The sequence below is a fragment of the Elgaria multicarinata genome, chromosome 14, assembly GCF_023053635.1.
Source record: "Elgaria multicarinata webbii isolate HBS135686 ecotype San Diego chromosome 14, rElgMul1.1.pri, whole genome shotgun sequence".
Lineage (NCBI taxonomy): Eukaryota > Metazoa > Chordata > Lepidosauria > Squamata > Anguidae > Elgaria > Elgaria multicarinata.
The window spans coordinates 11,257,245-11,273,135 of NC_086184.1; the positions used below are offsets into that span (position 1 = coordinate 11,257,245).

At 44.7% G+C, this 15,891-nt stretch overlaps 1 protein-coding gene across 2 annotated transcripts in view; it reads left to right on the top strand.

Annotated features, from left to right (window-relative positions):
• ZNF423 (zinc finger protein 423) overlaps nucleotides 1–15,891 on the top strand; it is a 333,930-nt gene that overhangs the window by 167,063 nt on the left and 150,976 nt on the right. The gene's annotated exons all lie outside the window — the stretch shown is intronic.

Consider the following 15,891-nt stretch of genomic DNA (forward strand, 5'->3'; position numbering starts at 1 on the left):
AAAAGGAATGTTTTGGTACACTTTACATGTAATTAGGGTGCAGCTGTTTGCAGTCCCAAGTCCACGATGCACAGCAGAATATAGTGTCTGCCGCTGTTCCAAAGGGAGTGCAGAAAAACAGTGATTCAACCCTGAAAGCATTTAGTTTATTCCTCGATCTAACATAAAACTTTTTCTCCTCCGCCCCTTTCCAAGTCATTTATTGCAGTATGATACAACTTGCTAAATAAGATTGATTGGTTGAGGGTGGGAGAGTTGAACACAGATTTTGATTTACATTTATCTGTCTGTCTGTCTGTCTGTGGGGTGCAAAGTTTAATAACCTAATTGGTTAATCAATTGCCAGTGCAATCCTATGCATTACTCAAAAGTAAGCCCCACTTAATTGAGTGGGATTTATTTTCTAGGGACGTGTGCATAGGATTGTAATTGGATGATTTTATTATTGGGAAGGATCCAATTGTGTCTCTGTGTTATTGCTATAGACGTTGCACTAGCGGAAACTTAACCGTTATGCAACATCAAGAGGGCTTGCCACTATGACATGGGTTTCCAAAGAAAGCTATCGTGCACTAGCAGGCGCTATTAACATTGCACAAGCAATTGGTTTCCACTAGCACGATGTCAATACCTTTGGCACATTGACACCATTTGATCCTTCCCTATAGTTTAAAAAATGCTTTATATTTTTAGTTATCTTTGGTATGCCATCTTGGAAGGACATTTCCTTGAAAGGCGGCATAAATAAAGACAATAAAATGCAGTCTAAAAAGCATGTAATTGACTAAAACGCCCTCAATTAATGCAGTAGTGGATATATATATAATGCTAATAAAACTGCAGATGGAAAGTCCCATTTTAAAAGAGGCACATTCTTCCTTTCTCTCACACTCATGTGGCCGCTTCTTCTGAGGTGGTGTTTGCTATGACACATGTGCATTCTCTGAAAACAACAAAGGATGCTTCCTCCTTCAGAAATACTGTTTTCACCCATGTGCAAATTTAACTAATAGATTAAGCATTTAATTTACAAGGACACATATGATTAATTGATTTAAAAAATTCTTTCAGTTACAGACTTATTTTTCTGTCTAACCGTGGTGGAGCGCATGCTTTGCACTCAGAATGGGTCCAGTTAAAATCCCCAGCATTTCTGCGCAGGGCTAGGAAAGATCCATGTCATAAACCTTCGAGAGCTACTTTCAATCGGGGTAGAAAATACTGAGTTATTTTCTCTGACCCTGTATAATGGCGTGGCCCTGTATTAGTCATCTTCCTACATTCCTATGCTTTCCTCGCGCTGTTTATGGGGCAGCACATTGAAATGGGAGAAGATTGGTTCCGCGGTTATTATTTTAAAAATCCTTTGTAATTACGGAATGTAAATAGCGATAAGAGTGAAAGAGTAGAGCAGTTTCCTCCAATCCAGCACCCTCCAGATGTTTGGACTACAACTCCCATCATCCATGATCACAGGCATGCTGGCTGTGTCAGATGGGAGTTGTAGTCCAGTACAACTTTAAAGCCCGGGCTAAAGTAACACACACACACACACACACACACACACACACACACACACACTCACTCACTCTCCCGGCTTGATTTGGAATCACCAGGTTACATTGTTAGAGTACTTAAAGCACTGGGTGTTTGCACACAACTCAATGGAACACATTCATGTCTTCATTCAATGAACTCTTTGCAGGGAATTTAACCAGTTTAACCAGATTTCCCTTTGCTGCAACCTGAGTATTTTTTGTGGGTACTATCTCTTGCCGTACTGTCTTTTTTCAACATGACTCTGTGATAATTTCAGGTGATACATGAATGCTGCTAGCGAAAAGGGTTCACTTGCAATGTCTGCATATCCTCTGCTGCCCTTCTGCTGCCTGTCTGCATTTGCATACCTGTGTAGTATTGCAGTGGAGACCTGTAAGAATAAATTGCATTACGCAAGAAAAGGTCATGTAGGTAACGGGTAGTGAAGAAGAAAAATATTACGAGTTACGTATGTACTTTGATTTGTAGAACCCCAAAAAGTTAACTAAGCAGTCTATTGAGACCCCCAGCAATTTTCAACAGGTTGTCAAAAGAAAGAAAAGTTTGAGAACTGCTGGTCTACACTGATATACACATCATCCTGTTAACTTGGGATGCCAGGGTTAAACCTCGGACCTTCTGTGTGCCAAGAATGTGCTATCCCCTCCCTTTATACTCATAGGGCCACTTCTGACATAACATTTTCTCAACATGGATGTAGAAGCAAGTCCATATATGCCCAAGGTATGCCATCATGTTTGTTGTTTTATTTTGTGAGCAGCCCAGAGACCTTTTTGTTAGGGGGTGTCCTCTTAAAAAAAAAGTTTACAATTATTTAACACTGTTACTTCTTGGTGAAGAGTTGGGTAGAATTCTGCCTGCATGCTTCCCCTTATATGTTAGCTAGTAATAGGACTAAAGCAACTGCCCCCAACCTGGTGCCATCCCGATGTTTTGGAATTCAACTCCCATCAGCCCCAGCTAGTATAACCAAGAGTGAGGGATGCTGGGAGTTGTAGTCCAAAACATCTGGAGTGTCCACCTTGGAGAAGGCTGGGCTAGAGGCATGACATATATAACAAAAACATTTTATATACTGCCTTTTGGCCCCAGAAAGAGCCACTGAGGTCATTTACAACAATGAAAGTATCTTTAAAATTAAATGAAAACAGAACATCCTTGCATTGTACCTTTAAAGACAACTTGGAAACTTCAGTTGGTGCAGAATGCAGCCCTGTTGGTGAAGGCGCAGGGGTCAGATCATATAGCAACTATACTGCGCCAGCTGCACTGGTTACAGGTGTGTTTCCAAGTCCATTTACAGTGCTGGTTTTGACCATTAAAGCGTTAAAATGCTTGGGACCAACTTACTTGAAGGACCACCTTCACTCATATCAGCTAACCACAATTTAAGAACAGCAAGAGAGGCCCTTCTCACTCACCCACCTTTGAGGACAGTTAGCTGGGCAAGTACACGAGAGGGGGGCTTTTCTGCAGTGGCCCCACACCTCTGGAATGCATTGCCATCAGTGGTGGTGGTGGTGTCCATCACGCTTCATCACCGCAGCCTTTTAGGAAGGCCCTGAAAGCCTACTTGTTTACTCTAGCTTTCCCCTAATTGTTTGCTGTAGGTTTTTAGTGCTGTCTAGACCAGATCATTTTTATTGCTGGTGCTTGTTGCTTTTATGTGCTGTTTATTACTGCATCCGTCTACTTTATTGTTGTAAGCTGCATTGGGAGGGGCCCTGCGCTGAAAGGCGGCCTAGAAATATTAAAAATAAATACATAAATAACCCATCCTCTGCCCCATCTTTGCTGTGGTTACAGCCCTTCTTAGCTTGACAGAGGGGACGCACAAATGACCCCAGGAAGCTTCTCTAAGGTATCAGTCCTAATTTTCCAACTGTGCCGTTAACTTGGCTACAGTTACCCATGCTCTGCTAATCTCCAGTTTAGCCTATTATTGCAATGGGCCCGTTCAGAAGACACCTTAAACCATGGCTTTAACTACGGTGGTTAAGCCAGAAAGCCAGGCCATGTTCAGACGACACCTTAAACCACAGCTTTAACTACGGTGAATAAGGCCTTTTGCTTTATTCACCATGGTTAAAGCTGTGGTTTAAGCTGTCTTCTGAACACAGCTCAGCTTTCTGGCTTAACTACTGTGGTTAAAGCCATGGTTTAAGGTGTCTTCTGAATGGGGCCCATGTGTTATATATGGGGCTGCCTTTAAAAAACACAGTGGGTCTAGCATAGGGCTGCATGTTTACAAAGGGGTACTGGGCAGTTTGACCCTATTACGACTTTGCATCGTCACCTGCTCATGGTTTGGTTCCAAGCCCTTTTTAAAATGCTGCTTTTAAACTTTAAAGTCCCACATGACTTGGGACCAGGTAACCTGAAAGGCCACCTTCATCCGTTAGGTACCTACCTAAACCTTAATATCTTTTTCAGAGGTCTTGCTCTGATTAACCCTGCTGAATGAAGTGTGGTGGGTAATCACTAGGCAGAGGGTCTTTTTGGTAGTGCGGCCCCTGGTTGGGGAACCACCTCTCCAGAGATATTCATCTGGCACCATCCTTGTGGTATTTTCAGCGCTGGGTGAAGAACTTTCTATTCACCCAGGCATTTTAAATAATGCATATAAGTTGGGCCTCTCGGTATTAAAATACCTTTTAATTTGGGGTTTCTGTGTTTGTTTTTGTATTTATGCTACTTTTGTTTTTATGGCCCTATGTTTTGTTTTATATTTAGATTGTGTGTTGTTTTTTATGTTTGTTTCTTGTGAGCTGCCCAGACAGCAACTTTTACCTTATGGGGCAGCACACAAAAGCTGCAAATAAATTTAGCGAGGTTTTTTATTCCCCACCCCACGCCGCCCCCAGCACTAGTAAAGCTAGAGGAGATGTTAGTCATATCTTTCTCATCATAGGAATGCAGTTTGTGAAATGTTCGGGGCGGGCTCTTCATTGCTTCCCGACTAAAATTTTGTATGGAGCTGAAGTTAATCTGAAAGATAAATGGTGCTCGAGCATGATTTATATGACAGTTCGGGCCAAATTGCTCTTATTAGAGGAAGAAATACATTTACTGGATTCATCCCGTCTGGAATTAGCCCTTCAATGATGAAGATGAATGCACACAGCCATGTAAAATGCACTGAACATTAAGTTGTTAAATGTCTCTACTGTTTAGTGATTGATTATCGAGTTTGCTCATGGAAGCACCATGACCCGCACATCTATCCTCAAGAAAGCTTGGATTCACAAGTCTGTTTAGAGTTCTCCCCCCTCCTAATTACTTTCATTAAATTTCCTTCTCCCTTTTTTCATATTTGTGGTGATACTCGTCTGCACTGGATGACAAAAGCCTTCTGACTGTCACATGATTGCCCTATTTTGGAAGAGTCCCGCTCTGTAGGATTAGCCATTTTTAATGACTTTAATCTCCTTTTGGAGAAGTGATTCCCCCCCTCTCATTCTGCTACATTACTTTGATTGCATTAATGTAGAATTATTATTCCAATTGGCAAGAACCATCACCTGATCTATAACAGTACCACTCTTCTCTGACCCGCCCCATGCATCTTCTGTGCGCCAATTAAATTAAATTAAATTTAAATTCAATAGAACATCAGCTGTGGTAGCTCCCAGTTTGTTTCCAGGCCTAATTCAGAGTGCTGGGTCTTAGCTTTTAAATCCCATTATGATTTAGGACTACAGTACTTGAAGGATTTCTCTTCCCTCATGTACCTACCTCTGTTACAGTCTTCAGTAGAGGACTGTCTGCAGGTGCGTCAGCCACTTGGGACAAGGTGGATGGTGGCTACTAAGGACCTTCTTGCTGCTCCCAGAGCGAATCATAGATTTGGAAAGAGGCCTTGCAGCCATCCAGTCCAACCTCCTGCTCAATGCAAAAATCCAGCCTCTGCTTGAAGACCTCCAGTGAGAGAGAGCCCGCCATGGTCCTTGGTTATTAGCTCCATTGTCAAACCGATCTTAACGTCTAGCGGTTGCTGCTAATAAGAACTGAAGAGCCCTGCTGGACCAGACCAATGGTCCATCTAGTCCGTCATTCTGTTCACGCAGTGGCCAACGAGCTGCTCATGGGAAAACCACAAGTATTTATTTATTTATTTATTTATTACATTTTTATACCGCCCAATAGCCGAAGCTCTTTGGGGGCGGTTCACAAAAATTAAAACCATCATAAAACAACCAACAGGTTAAAAACACAAATACAAAATACAGTATAAAAAGCACAACCAGGATAAAACCACGCAGCAAAATTGATATAAGGTTAAAATACAGAGTTAAAACAGTATAATTTAAATTTAAGGAGGACATGAGTAGGACATGAGTGCAACAGCACCTTCCTGCCCAAGTCCCCTAGCAACTGGTGTATGAAGGCATACTGCATTTGATACTGGGAGCAGCATATAGTATAGCTAATGTTCAACCGAAATCTACCCTCCTGTAACTTAAGCCCATTAGATTTAGTCCTCCCTTCTACTGGCAGAGAACACGTTTTTGCCCTCTATTTTGTGACAGCTTTTCATATATCTGAAGGGTATATCTCCCCTCCCCTCTCAGCCTGCTCTTCTTCAGGCTAAATGTACCCAGTTTTTTCAACCTTTCCTTCTTTGTTCCTAGTTTTCTATACCCCTTACTGTCTTTGTTGCCCTGCTCTGAACCTCTTCCAGTTTGCCTATGTCCTTCTTAAAAGTGGGTTGCCTGGTGTCTCCTTTGCTGTCTTTTCGGTGTCTGGCAAAGATCTCTATCCCCACCCCGCCCCCAGCTTTTTAGACACCATGTTAGTCCTGCTGAGCATTGCTTTTTTAAAGCTTTTTTGCTGACTTTTCATTTTTTGTGTGTTTACTATGTTTTGTTTGGTTTGTTTAATCTGTATTTAAACCGTTTTAGTGTATCTCTTTTTTTATGCAAACCGCCTGGGGCGTTTCCATTGAAGGGTGGTATAGAAATACCTATAATAATTAATAGAGCAAATAAATGGAAGAGCTTCAGCTGAGCTGACTTTTTGTAATGGGGATGGAATGTAGCTCAGTGATAGAACATAAGCTTTGGATGCAGAAGATCCCCAGTTGAATCCCTAGAAACTGTTTTTTATAAAAACCAGGGAGCAGGTGATTGGACAAACTCTTCCCTAGGACCCTGCAAGAGCCACTGTTAGCCTTCCTCAACCTGATACTCTTCAGGAGTTTCGACCTGCAGTTCCCCATAATTCCCAGGCAGGGTGGCCATTTGGTGGCTGGGAATTATGGGAGTTGCCGTCCAATTTATCATGTTGGGGCATGCTGGAGTATACAATACTGGACCACAGTTGACAGTATCAGGCTAAAGAGACCCATAGCCTGACGTAGAAGGCAGTGTTTTCTGTAGTAGCAGCCTAGTATTCAAAATCTGATCGCGCCTTTGTGGTTTGCCCAGGGGTTGAAAAGAGTTGCGTGAGGCCATGGAGTATTTTGAGGCGTGGCTAGGCCTTCTGTGACACAGTTGCACTAGCTGAGATTTTGCTGAAACAACCTTAGGAAATTCCTTAGGAAATGGAGAGTGACTGTGGTTTGGGAGAGATTTGTTGGGCTTGATTTTTGAACGCCGTGTAATTCCTAGATCACTGGTCTTCAGCTGGTAGGTCAGGACACCCGAGTGGGTTTCGTCTGGACCTAAGGCAAATTGTATCATTGACAATCACTGTTTTCTTCTCTTCCTTTATTTAAGATATTCTTGAAGAGAGGAAAACTGGAGTAGAAGGGAATGGAGCAGGAGAAAGAGAGAGATGACTAGATATTAAAAAATTGGAAGTAGTTCCATGGGTTGGGGGTTGGGGTTAAAGGTGGGCCCTCCAACATCCAAAAGACTTGGAGACAATTGATCCAGAACAGCCTTCCCCACTGATATTTTGGGAGTTCAACTCATAAGGTTCTTTATCATTGGCCTTGCTGGTTGGGAGCTGCAGTGCAAAACATTTGGAGCCCACTAGGTTTGGGAAATCTGGTTTAGAATAGCTGCATGACATAGATGGAATGAGAAGGGATGATCTCTCCCCAAAAGCTTTATATTCAAAAGGCTGGATTTGGGAGCCAATCAAGTCTTGAGAAATCTCTGAACAGACTGTTACTTTTCTGGCCCTTTGTGTTGGCTTTAAGCCATGGGGCTTAGACCCCCCCCCCAATGTCCTAGATCTGGGTCCCTCAGTTGCCATCCCCTCACAAGATGCAATCCTGCACACTTCCCTGGGACTAAGCCCCATGAGATCTGCATGAGTAAACATTGCGTAGGATTGCTCACGACTGCTTTAAAAGCCGCAGCGATCGAATACAAACTCTCTGTTTTAAGAGCCAGTCGTTTTAATGCGTTTTGCAAATGTTTCGCCCTTGACTCTTGCAATGTTGCATTTCGAAGCATCGGCTCAGTGAATCCCTGTTGTTTTAATATTGTAACGGTGGTGTGGCGTTGCTGTTCTTTAAAAATAAGAAAACACCTTGACAGCAAATCCGCCATTTGTTGCCCTAGTTTAAAAGCCCCCGTGAGCCTCCCTGGTCCACCCACCTTCCACAGTCTGCATCCCCCTTGAGGAGCCAAGCTGGCGTGAGTTGGGAATTAGTGTGTGCAGTAGTTTGCTGGTCCTTCCCTGCTGAATCTAATCCAGGGAGCAAGCAGCCAGCTGTATCCTTCCAGTCAGAAGAGCCCATTAATTCAAGTCCTTGGGGGCGGGGGAGGCAACCTCCCCCTTTCTGGCTTGGTGAGAGAGGCCCCCTGTGACCGGAGCTGGCGTGAGAGCGAGACAGAGGCTGTCCAGGGCAAAGCTTAAAGCTTGCTCATTATGGGTAGTGTTGTTGATTTACAATCTGCAGAGCTGGGCTTAATTTCTCCTCTGCACAAGGTATGATCCTAGGTGTGGGGAGCAGAGTTGGGGCTCATGCGATGAATTACACAAGTAATTGTTTAGCCGAAGTCCTTAATATTTTCTCTTAAATGCTGGCCAGGTTTTCTTCTGTGGCAAGAGAGAGAGCCATCCTTAGATAGCTGTTCCTTTTTGTTCATTTAATTATATGTTTATATATTATACTATATTATATTATATTACAGTGTGTGTGTGTGCGCGCACTTTTTTATGGATCCATGCCCAAAGCAACATTAAGAACTGACAGTGAAAAAAAGAAAAGAATCTATAGCAGACTAAAAGATAATAAAAATATAATAAAAAGCAGCAGAGTAGAAAAAATTAGCAGCCTAATGCAAGAACAAGCACAACTCGGCAGTAAAATGCTGGGGTAGAAGGGTCAGATCCTGCTATTCACCAAAGAGCAGAGTGGAAAGAAAAGTCTTGACCAGCTGTCTGAAGGTATACAAGGACAGTGGTTGATGGGCCTCCCTGTGGTGCAAGTCCTTTTATATATAATTTTATTAGGTTTAGAAGAAATGGACAAAACGTACAGAGTGTGCACACACAACTTATGTACTGTATGCATGTAAAGGTTTCCAAGGGGCAAAATGGAAAGGGCCCCCAAATCATCAAGAATGTGCTCCGTCTAGGATATAATCGTAGTAAATATATCTCAATATTACTGAGAGACTGTGGGCCTTGCTAGACGAGGCCTTAGCGCGCTTTGAGACCCGGTTTCCCTGCTGTGCGTCCAGATGACGCACAGGGGAATCCGGGCCCAGGCCGCACTGAGGCCTCCTCTAACGCGCCATAAGCGAAGTCGCTTATGCCGCGCCTTTTTCGCAGCCCCGGCCTGAGGCCGGAGCTGCGAAACATCTAGGAAGGTCCTTGGCTTTTTGCGGCTACTCGCTTATTCGCGAGTAGCCGCGAAAAGCCATGGACTTGGCACAGCGCTCATATGAGCGCTGTGCCCATTGTGCCAGGGGGGAGTTGATCGGGGGGGGGAGATGGGGGAGGGAAGGCCGGACCGGCAGGAGAGGGGGATGGCGGAGGGCGACACACGGGAGACGGCGAGGGGGGGCGGAGGGCGACACACGGGAGACGGCGAGGGGATGGCGGAGGGCGACAACGGGGACGGCGGAGGGCGACGACGGGGACGGCGAGGGGGGGCAGAGGGCGACGACGGGGACGGTGAGGGAGGGCGGATGGGGGGGGGCTTAAGTAAAAAAAAACCTTACCTTCTCCGGCAGCTTCGGGCCCCACGTGGCCCCTTTAAAACAAACAAACAAAAATGGCCGACGCTGCAGGGCTTCCGTCATCCCTGCACGTCGGCCGTCTAGGAGGCTGGGTGGCGTGCGTTAAAGTTAGCGCGCTGTAGCCCCGCCTCCAGGCCGGCTCAGCCGGCCTGGTCTAGCAAGGCCCTGTGTCTACTTAATGTACAAAACAATCCCAAACAGTCCTTTCCACGATAACACTGTCTTCAGTGGGGCTTACTCCTAGGAAAATGTGTGAAGGATCGCAGCATTAAAGTACTAATTATCTTTTCCATTGGTAGGTTTTATCTGTTGCGTGATCAGTTTCCTTGACAGTATGCTACATCTCGTTCAACCATTGTTTTATGGATAGAGCACTTACAGAATTTTACATAGAAGTTGCTGCTGCTGTTATTGTTATTATTGTTATTCTTAGTGTTATTGTTAATCTTATCTTATCCTATCCTGTATTTGCAATGAGACTAGTGTGAGATGCGATAATGACTAAATGCCTCTGTGGCATAAACTTTACGATGCCTGCCTATCCACCATTCCTCCACAGACATGACTGTGGCGTTTCACCCCACAAGTCAATTCCAAATGTATGTCTGCAGTTTGTAAGTCTGTGGTTTTTAGAATGTTGGCCTGAGTGGGCGGAGTTAGAATGTCTTGGGAGTGGGGAGGAGTGATATATAAGGGAAGGACTCAGGGGATGGAGAGTTCTTGTCCTTTTCAGGGAACCTTTTCAGGGAGACTTGTTAGGTACTCTTAGAGTCTGTAGTGCTCTCTGTATTTATGGTACTTAAGTTCTGGGAAATTTAGAGTCAGTGTAGTGCATGGTGTCTTTAGAGTGTGGTGTGCACGTAGTGGAAGTATATTAATCAATACTGATAATAAAGGAAGTTCAAGAGTGATTGTGTGAGAGAAAGGAAAGCGCGAATGTGAGAGTGACAGGATTGTATGGAAGGTTTCAAAAAGGTTTTTAAATGTTGTTATTTGAAACAAAGCTTATGAACTTTAAAAAATAATTTTTGATTGTTTGTTTTAAAACTACCACAAAAATCCCACGTGTCTGTTTGGCGTTTATCATCTTAAGTTTACACATTCAGCACCCACTCTGACAATCATTCACCTAAGCAGATATAACTCACAGCGCATTATTATATATATTAAAATCCTTCTCCATTTTAAACCCCTTTCTCCACATAGTTTGGAGGAAGGTGGGCTTTATCCCTTGCCTCAGGCGTATCAAGTGGTGGTGCTTGGTGTGAGCAGGGAGTAGCCTCGGCCAGGTCTGGTGTTCAGAGCCTGCGTCGCCCCATAATAAGTGGTGGCAGACGTGAGGTCTGGGGTTCAGAGCCTGTGTCGTGGCAATGACCCCCTCCCATTTTATCTTCACAACAACCCGCAGAGGTAGGTTATGGTGAGAAATAGGTCCACCAGGCAGTTTTCTCACCACATGGGGAATGCACACCTGGGTCTCTTCACTCCTGGTTCAACGCCCCATCTAGTAGTTTGTCCTGGTTCTATCTTGCCACAGAGTAAGTGTAATAGTTGTGGTGTAGCTAATAGAGAATGTGCTGCTTCCTATATCTTTGGATCTAAACGCACATAGATGTGGTGCAGTTCCTCCTGAGAGGAGCGTAACGAGCTTAGCTGATAGAGGAGAAGCGTCTCCATAAAATGTGGCAGGCCCACATTGTTTAGATGATAAAATGCAGATAATAATTGGCATCTTAACAGGAGTCCAGAAACAGATGGGACGTTTTTGGAAGGAACTTGTTACATTTTAGCAAAATAAGGCAGCCACCTCAGGCGGCAAGGTGATGGAGGAGAAAACTGTGTGCCATGTGACCTTCTCTACTAAGCTAGCCTGATGCCTTCCGTTGGTGTTGAAGGAAGATGTTCAGTCTTGAAAAAAAGCTTTTGCACAAGGAATGGGAAGGGCCACCATCCTTTTCTTCCGCTCAGGCAGCAAAACGTCTTGAGCCAGCCCTGCTAGGGGTCTTTAAAAAGGGAAGGGAAGGGCATGGGTGGGGGAGAAAAGGGAGGAAAGCAGTTCTGAAACTGGAGTTCTGGGCCCCCTCTACATTTAGGGTGAAGGTAGACAGACACTCAAAAGTGTGGTGGAAGTGAAAATTAGGAAGCTGCCTTATACCGAGTTAGACCATTTACTACATTGTAGTAGCTCAGTATTGAGTTACTAGCTCAGTGTTGCCTACTATACTGAATGGCAGTGGCAATCTGGGGTGTCAAGAGTTGCCAGAGATGGAACCTAGGACTTCCTGTCTCAAAGCCTGTGCTACACCACTGAGCTATGTATGGCTTTTCTGCTTGAAGTAGCTTTAGAACAGATCTGGAATAAAAGTGGGAAGTATATGGTCTTCCAGATGATGTTGGACTCCAACTCACATCAGCATCAGCCAGGCATGGTGGGAGTTGTAGTCCGGCAGCATTTGGAGGGCTCCTAGTTCCCCACTCTGTTCTACACATTTACAGAGACAACAGTTTTAAAGTAAGGATAGCTTTTAAGACAGGAACAACGGGAGCTACCTTTTACAAAGTGAGATCTTTGGTCCCTTATGGTCTACACCAGCTCACACTCCAACCTTGTGCCCTCCGGATGTTTTGGACCATCACCTTCCAACTCTAACCATTGGCCACACTGCCTGGGGCTCATGGGAGTTGAAGTCCAAAACATCTAGAGTACACCAGATTGGGGCAGGCTGGTCTGGCAGCTGCTGTCCAAGGTATCAGACAGGAGTCTTTCTCCAGCCCTGCCCTATTTTTCTGCCCCCCCCCCAAGGCAATTGGCAGTACGTGATGCTTTTTGATTGGTCCTGGATTTGTTTTACAGTTTTGCTGATTTGCTCAAAGTTGGTTTTAGATCTATATTGTCTCTGTGTATACTGTCTGGTGTGTGTGTGTTTATGTTCTTAAATTTTGCATATACCATATTTCTTCGATTGTAAGATGCCATCGATTGTAACACACACACTAATTGTAACACACTAATTGTAACACACACTAATTGTAACACACCACCAACAGAAAGAAAAAAAACACCTAAGACACACCTGCGATTTTAAGATGCACCCCATTTTTAGAGATGTTTATATGGGGGGAAAAGTGTGTCTTAGAAGCGAAGAAATAGGGTAGTTTTTAATATTTTTAATCTTTGTAAACAAAGATAACACCTAGAAATGCTGCAAAGCAAGTGCTTTTCCATATAGTGGCAGCCCTTGGTTTTGACACATGTTTGCTGCATCCCAAGACATTTGTTTTCAGGACCGTGGACATGGGTTCAAACCACTTCCACCACTCTTAGAATGACCCCCCCCCACCTTCCAGTTGTCCCCCCCATTTCTTCCAAAACCACTGGCACTCTCTTTTTTGATGGGTAAATGCATAGAATCCTCTTATGTAGACAGCCCATTGTTGTGTACATACAGATGTGTGGATGGGGGCACTAATTCAACAGGGGCATTTTTTATTATTATTACATTGATGTCGCAAGCTTCTTCCAAAACGCTCAAGGTGGTCTACTTGGATCTCTTGCCACCCCTACCTCCCCCCAATTACATCCCCGCCTGGGGTAGGTTAGGCTGAGAGATACTGAATGGCCTGTGCCATCCACATTTGCTTCATGGCTCAGTCGGGTTTGGGACCTGGGTCTCCCCCGCTCCTAATCCAACACTCTAACCACCCCACCACACCGGCTCTCAGTTGGAAGAAGACTAGATTAGATCATCGCAGGCTTGCTCTCAAAACTAGCCAGCCAGGAACTCCCATGTGGCCCTTGCCTCTTTGCAGACTTTGTGGTTCACAGAGTAGTTTTGGGCGCTGCTGCGCTAAATCTCTTTATTAGTAGGAGAAAGAATCCCTGGCTCAGCTTGCTGCAGAACTTCGCTCCCTGGAACTTTAGGGGCTCACCCCACAGTTTGGGAACAGATGACAAACAGATAGTTGGCCATTTTTCATGAGTAAATAACATCATAGCGTCCATGACCTTACAAAGCGGGCCGATTCTTGAGGAGGCTGTGAACACTGAAAATGGAGAGTCCTTCTCCACACCTGTCTATAACTTGGCCAGCACAACAGTAAACAGGGAGGTGGTGTCTCTCCCCAATGCTGGTTTTGGTCCCCACTATCCTCAAAATAGTGAAAAGGGAGGGAAAGGAGCTTATAAGGCGGCAAAGGAGAACCAGTTCTGGATGCTATTAATGGATGCAGTCCAGGCCCTGAGCAACGTTGAAAACGGTTTAAGAGGACGCATAAAAAGTATATTAAAACATATTTGAAATATTTCATTCTCAATAGGGGTCTTCCATTCAAGGGGCTGACAAGGTCTACACCTGCTTTGCAGCAGCAGCAGCTAGAGTGCAACATTAGATGCCCTTTCACTATTCTTTAGGCCTATTTTCCAAGGATTGTGACACACCATTTATCATTGCATTTATATCCCGCCTTTTTAACTCCAAGGAACTAAAGGCGGCATACATAACCCTCCTCCTCCCCATTTTATCTTCACAACAACAACCCCGTGAAGTAGGTTTGGCTGAGAGTCTGTGGCCGGCCCAAAATCACCCAGTGAGCTTCCATAGTCAAGTGGGAACTAGAACCCGGATCTCCCAACTCCCAGGCCAACATTCTAGCCATGATACCATACTGGCTCTCTATTCTTAACTTTGTTTGGGGACAGCCTGCTTGGAGGCTGCTTGGGACTCCACAAAGATCCAGGTCAGGAAACAGGCATAGCAGTGGCCAAATAAGTAGCACTGGGGTGGACCATTAGTGGATTAGGGGCTGAGAATTCACGCCAACTTGGTGCCTGTTAGCAGAAGCCTTTACTGGACCGGTTTGCACAACCAGAGGATGGCTATTAAGTCACGGTGGCTTGTTAACCACCCTGTGCCGGCCCGATTTACAGTATCGCCCTTGCTGGACACGGCTTCTCATGTCGTCTTAACCCAGGGAGGATGGCTAGTTGGGGTGGTTAACAAACTACCCAGAACCCATGACCTGTTGTAGAGTTGGTTTGTTAATGAATCAGGTCTCTCTGTGTTTGTGCATTTGTGAAAGGTGTGAAAACAAGGGGGGGTCAAAACAGCTGCAACAAATATGAAGGAAAAACCAGCCATTGTAGGAAAACCAATCCTTTATTCCTAGCAAGTTTTGAGTTGAGTGTCTCCTTTTTTTTGCAAGGGAATAGATCTTTGCAAATCGGAAATTGACAGAGACAAACACTATCTCAACCCCTGTCTTTCCCCACAATATGGCGTAGACCTTCCATGTGCCATGGTAATGCCAGGCCCAGGCGCTCTGAGTTTGCCATCTCTAGCTGCCACTGAAGGATCTGCTGTCTTGCTGCAGAGTTGGCAAGCACACACTGCATGAAATTGGCACTGGAGCCAAGCTGAGTGTAACTACACGGAAGTATACCTTTAAAGTTAGGTGCATGGTGTGGAATGCTGCTCTCCCGTTGCAAGCAGGGGGCGTCGCTTTTGTTGTTAATTGATGGCTTAAAAGCCATTGGACACCTTACCCTTTTGAGCCCCTGACCATTGATTTCAGTATCGTTTCAGGTGCAACTGGGCTTTTGGGAAATCCATCTTGTTTATGTCACTCTAGTATTGAGTGATGGTGTGTGTGTGTGTGTGTGTGTGTGTGTGTGTGTGTGTAAGAGAGAGAGAGAGAGAGAGAGAGAGAGAGAGAGTCATTCCCTGACTGCAACTGCTTCAATGCAGCCTTTCCCATTTCGAGGCAGGGCCAGGAAGGATTTTCCAGGCTGTATTATTTGAAATCCGTTCCAACTAGTATCTGCCGAAAAATACTCACGTACGAGCACTTAACACAGCAGCTCTTAGAAATGTTTGTATCGCTCTGAGGCATGTTGTGTTTTGTTTTCTTGACTCGCTGTTTATTGCTTGGCAATACAGTAGACAGGTGTTAAACCTGCTTGGGGGACTGGGGAGGGGGTGGGGAGGCAAGGAGAAATTGCTTAGCATTAATAGTGATGCTCTGTATTTGGCATATTTATTCATTTTTAAAATAGATTTGTGCAGTAGACTGTTCTCTCCCTTCCTTCCTTCCTCCTCCTGCTCAAATATCCTTTTAAGAATCAGGAGGAATTTGTGGCATCGGTTCTTTCGGTTTTGTTTTCCTTCAGCAGTTGAATCTTCTTTCTCTCCTC